This window comes from Camellia sinensis, chromosome 7, assembly GCF_055761805.1.
Source record: "Camellia sinensis isolate YWXY chromosome 7, ASM5576180v1, whole genome shotgun sequence".
Lineage (NCBI taxonomy): Eukaryota > Viridiplantae > Streptophyta > Magnoliopsida > Ericales > Theaceae > Camellia > Camellia sinensis.
The window spans coordinates 53,396,277-53,403,101 of record NC_138967.1 but is presented as its reverse complement, the minus strand read 5'-3'; the positions used below and the strand labels follow the sequence as shown (position 1 = coordinate 53,403,101).

At 36.9% G+C, this 6,825-nt stretch overlaps 1 pseudogene; it reads left to right on the top strand.

Moving 5' to 3' along the window:
- The first annotated feature begins 1,884 nt into the window (after positions 1 to 1,884).
- Positions 1,885 to 5,398, top strand: LOC114258453 (pre-mRNA-splicing factor SLU7-like; annotated as a pseudogene).
- The last annotated feature ends 1,427 nt before the right edge of the window (positions 5,399 to 6,825 follow it).

Genomic DNA, 6,825 nt, shown 5'->3' with positions numbered 1-6,825 from the left:
TTTTACTCTGATGAGTTATGTCTTATTTGGTTTGAGGCTGTAGGTAATCTCGTGATTACTGGTCGGTTATGTCCTTAACCCATGGGGGCAGGTTCGGGTCATGACACTAGGTCCCTTAAGTGTGTTTTTCTGGGTTATTCTGCCACTCAAAAGGGTTATATGTGTTATCATCCTCCCACTCGTAAATGGTTTGTCTCCATGGATGTCACGTTCTTTGAGTCTCAACCTTACTTTCCGCCTTCTCCGGTATCCTAGTCATCTCTTCAAGAGGAGCCTTGGTGTGAAGAGATTCTTGTTACACCTGTTTCTTTTCCACCAGTGGTTGAACATATAGAGAATGATGAGCCAATAGTTGTTGAGGGCAAGGAAGCAGGCAAAGTTTATATCAAGGACAAGGACAAACAACAAGTCACCTAGATGCGAGAGCCTACTCTCTCTCCACTACTGCCGACTTCTTCTTCGGATGAGTGCCCAGAGTCAATCTTATCTCCTAAGAGTCCAGGTAATTCTAATTCTAGTACTCATATTCCTGATGTTTTAGATCTTGATGTTCCCATTGCTGATAAGAAGGGAGTTAGTTCATATACTCAGCATCCTATTATTAATTATGTCTCCTATTCTAATCTGTCTTCCTCATATAAAGAATTTCTATTTAAAGTGTCTTCTGTGAGTCTACCTATCACTTTTCAGGATGCTTTCTCTATTCCTGAATGGAAATATGCCATGATGGAAGAGATGAGAGCTTTCAGCAAGAATGGCACTTGGGAGTTAGGTGAGTTACCTAGAGAAAAAAATCCAGTTGGGTGTAAGTGGGTGTATACGGTAAAACACAAAGTAGATGATTCCATAGAACAGTACAAAGCAAGATTGGTTGCTAAAGGCTTCACTCAGACATATGGGGTAGATTACTATGAGACATTTGCACTGGTTGCTAAGATGAACTCTGTGACAATCTTACTCTCTCTTGCTTTGGATTGGCCATATCATCAGTTTGATGTGAAGAATGTCTTCTTTCATGGAGACCTAGCAGAAGAGGTCTATATGGATATTCCTCCTAGTTTTGTGGATGCTAAGTCTAAAGATAAAGTATGTGGGCTCTAAAAGTCGCTTTACGGACTAAAGCAATCCCTTAGGGCTTGGTTTGAAAGGTTTGCTCAAGCTATACTGAAATATGGGTTCAAAAAGAGTCAAGCTGATCATACCTTGTTTGTGAAACACTCCTTACATGGTAAGACCACAACTCTCATTGTTTATGTTGATGATAGTGTTTTGACAGGGGATGACATTGAGGAGATCTCTCGATTGAAGGAATACTTAGCCAAGGAGTTTGAAATTAAAGACTTGGGTCGTTTGAAGTATTTCTTGGGTATTGAAGTAGTTAGGAGCAAGGATGGCATCTTTATATGTCAGAGAAAGTATGTGCTTGACTTGTTAAAGAAAATTGGACTGCTTGGAGGTAGACCATGTGATACATCTCTAGAACCAGGTCAGAAACTTAGTGAGGATCAAGAGGGAGAGCCAGTGGATAGGGGGAGATACCAAAGACTAGTGGGTAAGCTCATATACTTATCCCACTCACGTCCAGACATTGCCATTGCCGTGAGCATGGTGAGCCAGTTTATGCATGCTCCTAGAACTTCCCACTTAGATGCAATTATGAGAATCTTGAGATACCTGAAGTCTTCTCCTGGAAAGGGTCTCTACTTCTCAAAACATGTCCATCTCAGTGTGGAAGCATTTACTGATGCAGATTGGGCAAGATCAGTCACTGACAGATGATCAACTTCTAGATACTGCATATTTGTTGGTGGCAACCTAGTTACATGGCGAAGTAAGAAACATAATGTGGTTGCTTGATCTAGTGCTGAGGCAGAATTCAGGACTATGGCTCAGGGGGTATGTGAGGTACTATGGATTAAACTATTGTTGGGAGACTTAGGAATTCATCAGATTGACTCCATGCGACTACATTGTGACAACAGGGCCACAACCAACATAGCTCATAATCCAGTTTAACATGATAGAACTAAGCATGTGGAGATTGATAGGCACTTCATCAAGTAAAAACTCACTAGTGGCACCATATGGATTCCATTTGTGAAGACTGAGGACCAACTAGCTGATGTTCTTACCAAGGGACTAGGGAGCAAATCCTTTCATGACATTCTCAACAAGTTGGGCATAAGGGATATTTTTGTACTAGCTTGAGGGGGAGTATTAGAATAGGAAATTGTTATAATAGGAAATATTAGAATAGGAAATAATTGATTGTATTCTTATTTATTCCATTTTGGTTCATCAGAATTTTGCCTGTAATTACTCAATTATCAATATAAAAGGGAATGAAATCTAACTCATTCCCTAACTCTTTCTCTTCTCTAAATCTACAGAGTAGTGTATAGAAATTGGTGTTTCCACAAACATTATCTATATTTATGCTTTGCTTTGTTGCTTTCATGAATAAATTTGTTTTATTCTGTATGGATTTTGCAATGTGAGCCAATATGGCAAACTTGATGCTTCATAATTTCCCCCCACCTAAGAAACATGGGTACGCTGACATGCTAATTTAAAAAAAAAAATTTGCAAGACACGACACATGGGGGACATACACAATATATATATATATATATATATATGAATATATCATTCAAAAATAGTAAAAAAAATGTAATATAACACTGAAATTATAAATTTACAATTTTATTTATTTATTTATTTTTTATTATTGTATCCTAAGTTATTTAGTTCAAACTTATAATTAGTTTCATGTATTTAATTGGTGGACATGTGTATCTCATTTTTTTATATTTTTTTATTTTTTAAATAAGTCACATTTTGATGAGTGTGGACACATGTCAGGAGTGTCCAACAATGGACACGATACGGACAACCCCCCTCCCCCCCAAAAAAAAAAAAAAAAAAAATTTATGCTATCTTTGACATAAGCATCCTGGGACTATTTCCATTTAACAAGACTCCTAGTCTTGGACATAGGATTTTGATTTTTGCGTAATATAATTTGACTGCCAGAGTCTCCTTTTTTAGAAAGAATGAGTGACAACAGTAAAGGAACCATTTTTGCTCATTACTCTGAAATATCTAAGGAGAAGCTTCACAAAGTAAATCTGGTTATTTTCGTTTTATATTTGAGTTTATGTGATTGAAGTTACCACTCGGATGATTGGAATTGAGTCAATTCTGTTATGTGTGTGAAAGAATGAATTTATTTATTTTCCTCTGTATAGCTCAACTTATATCAAAATTTTGGTAATTGCAACATTGTTTTGTTGTCTATTCCTGCATTTTTAATTTTTTTTAAATTTTTTTTTAAATATTGTCTTTCCATTTTAACTTGAAGCAATAACATATCTTTCTTTGGGGATTGCAGTGGCATTTAAATCTAGGGAGGACCATTGAAAACAGCTGGAATTGGATGAAGCGCGTAAGGCTGGGCTTGCATCAGCTGAGGTTGATGAAGCTGGAAAAGAAAAAAACCCTCATGTTCCTCATTATATGTCATATGCACCTTGGTATCTCAATGCAGATGGACTGGTATGTTTTTTGTTTTCCATTTGTGCACTTTCACTTGCTATTGGTGCTGAGATTGTAAATTTTGAATTTGAACTTGAATTTGATTTGAATTTTGATTTTGATTTTTCAGAGCTTGAAACATCAAAGGTAACGGAAATCAGAATCCAATCATACGAAGTCATGGAATGACCGAGGTGCCAAAACATTTTTGGCTGACAAGTACAGGCCTGGTGCCTGTGAAAAGTGAGTAAAATTTTTCATGCCTTTTCAATGTCTCCTAATGAATATGTCTGTTTCCTATTTCCTTCTATGAAGTTTATAATGGTTGTCACATGTTAGTTGGTTATGTAGAATGCAAATTAAACTCATCTTTTAATGTTAAGTGGTTGTTGGTACGTTGTAGAATGGCTTGATGATTTCTTCTATGTTGAATCAATAACTGAACGAAAAAAGGGAACATGCTTTTTGGTTGCTTCTCCATGTGATATTTTGATATCCGTTGGGGAATAATCTAAAGTATGACCTGATCTCAAACTTGTAGGAAAGATGGCTGTAGATTTGACCTGGATAAAATTAAAACAGTGAGACCCTTGTATAGCGAAGTAATTTATCAAATTGTAACTTGTCAGAATAGGAAGATATGCTTGAAATGGAGTGTTCTAGGTCTCTCTCTCTGTGCCCCCAATTTATGGTTTGTCGAGGATCAGAATTGAATGTCATGCTACTTGCTTAGGTGCAGTTGGTAATACAGAACTGTGTCATTATATGGGTTATAAGATCATGAAAATGTTCCTTTGGACATTGAATATATGAGCTTGAGATTGTCAAATATGCCTTTTTGGCAGTCAGGAAAAATATGGAAAAAGTCGTCATGACTATTTACCGTAAATGGAAAAAACAACTAATGATTGAGCTTTTTATGTGTTTGCTACAGCTGTGGAGCTATGTCACACAATGCAATGTCATGCACGGAAAGGCCTCGCAAAGTGGGTGCAAAGTGGACCAACAAGAACATTGCACCAGATGAGAAAATAGAGAATAGTCAGCTGGATTATGATGCCAAACATGACCTTTGGAATGGTTACGACCCAAAATACTATTATGCCCTTGTGGTTAAGAGTTATGAAGCAAAAAATGAAGCTAGAAGGAATTTCTTGAAAAAAAAACAGCTGTGAAGAAGTTAGAGGAGAAAAACAGTAATCACATTGAAGAAGACAATGAGGATGCTCTGAAAGTAGATGAGGCCAAGGTTGATGACAGCAAACAGATGGACTTTGCAAAGGTTGAGAAGCGTATCTGTACTGCAGGTGGTGGAAGTACCGGAACGGTTAGGTGAGTTTTTGTCGTCTTCTTTTCTCCTTCCTATTAATTTGTTTAAACATTTGTCTTGTAGAAATTTCGTTTGATACATCTTTCTTTTTTATTTCCTTTTTTGTCAGAAACTTGCTTATTCGAGAGGATATCACAAATTACCTTCCTAATCTTGATGTCAATTCCGCCCACTATGATCCCAAAACCCGGTCCATGAGTGAGGATCCTCTTCCTGCTACGGATCCAAATGAGAAGTTCTATCCGGTGAGTGTTTTCATAGTTTAGACCTTCTATTACGTTCATTTGCTTCAATAATTGTTTCTTTGTATTATAAGGTGATAATTATGATAGAGCGACTGGTGAGGCTTTGGAGTTAAAGCAGCTTAACATCCATGCTTGGGCGGCATTTGAGAAGGGGCACGATATTCACATTCAAGCAGCTCCATCCCAAGCCCAATTGCTATATGAAAATTATAAGATTAATCAGGAGAAATTGAAGTCCCAAAAGGAGAGTGTAATGGAGAAGTACGGCAGTGACGAAGTTTTGCCATGATGATCCAGCAAAGGACTTTCTGCAGTGAGTTTAAGCTAAAGAGTATTACCAGACATAAGTGTGTGTCTAGGAGACAACTGAGCTGTAATCTTCCTCTATAGGCAAATAGGAAAATGGAAAATGTGACACTGACAGATTTTATGTATGCTACACGTGGAACGTTGTTTTGGTTTTTGTATAGTAATACTATTTGTTTATGTGCTAAATTTCTTTGGTGCCTATTGCACTGTGTGAATCTATACATTTGGATTTACAAGCAACTGGGACATGTTCACTTGCATTGATCAAAAGTAAACTTCACAAATGGAATTTAGAAATCAAAAAAAGTAATTGGATATAATGGTGAATCTTGGTAACCATAAATATAATGAAGCAATATCTGTTTCTTTTTAATCATACTATTCTTGTGTTTATAAAGCAGAAATTGAATAGAAGGAAGAGAAGGTTTCATTATTTAAGCAGCGAATCAAAGTAATTGCACCTAAGCAATATCTGTTTCTTTTTAATCATACTATGAAATGAATAATATTTTTATTTATTTTTGATTGGCAAAAAGAAGTAATATTTTTTTGGGAAATAATTCAATATTCCCGGAGTATAGACATGTGGTGCTTTTAACCAATCACCAATTACTTAACCCCATGATGTTCCCCCATCCCCAACATAAATTGTTGGCTTTTATGTCTCTCCACCAATCAAAACCTTATGGAGCACCACTGTTGGCTTTTTTGGCTTTCGAAGGTTATTTCCGTAATTATGAGCGTGCCAGCAAGGATCAATCAGTCCTTACAGAATTGTAATTGCCAAACAATTATTCAGACGATTGTGTTATGGTTCTTTCGGCCTCAATAAAGAGGACTTTTACTGGTGGCTTACTGGTAATTTGACTTCAGAAAACTTGATCATAAGAACAATTAAATAAACTGAAATATTTCATTGGTATGAAAAACTTACAATGATCTTAGTTCCATAGAGAATTACAGCGGCAATATACTCGAAAACTACTCCTATAAATGAAGTACAGCGCAGAAATTTAAAGTACAGAAATATAAAGGACAGGAAATAACACAGGACTATGTAAAGTAATTCTTTAGATCTTTTGCCGTCCCTCCCTCTGAGGTCCTTCCTGCTATTTATATTCTCCGAAGATAACCATCGAATTGTACTTCAAACCGTTGAACTGCTCCTCCATAGTCGCTGATCATGCTACCTTATAAGTAGTTCCACTACGCCTTCACTTGCAGTTAGGCTTCCCCCTTATATTCGAATTTGAAATGTGAGCAACCGTTGAAGCCACGTCACTGTACGTCTCTTTGTTGATCTGCTACTACTCAGATCTTATAACAACCAATATTAATTGCCACGTGTATGATCAGGATCGGAGACCTACCTGGTCTCCCCATATTACCCTCACTTCGCCACGCGTC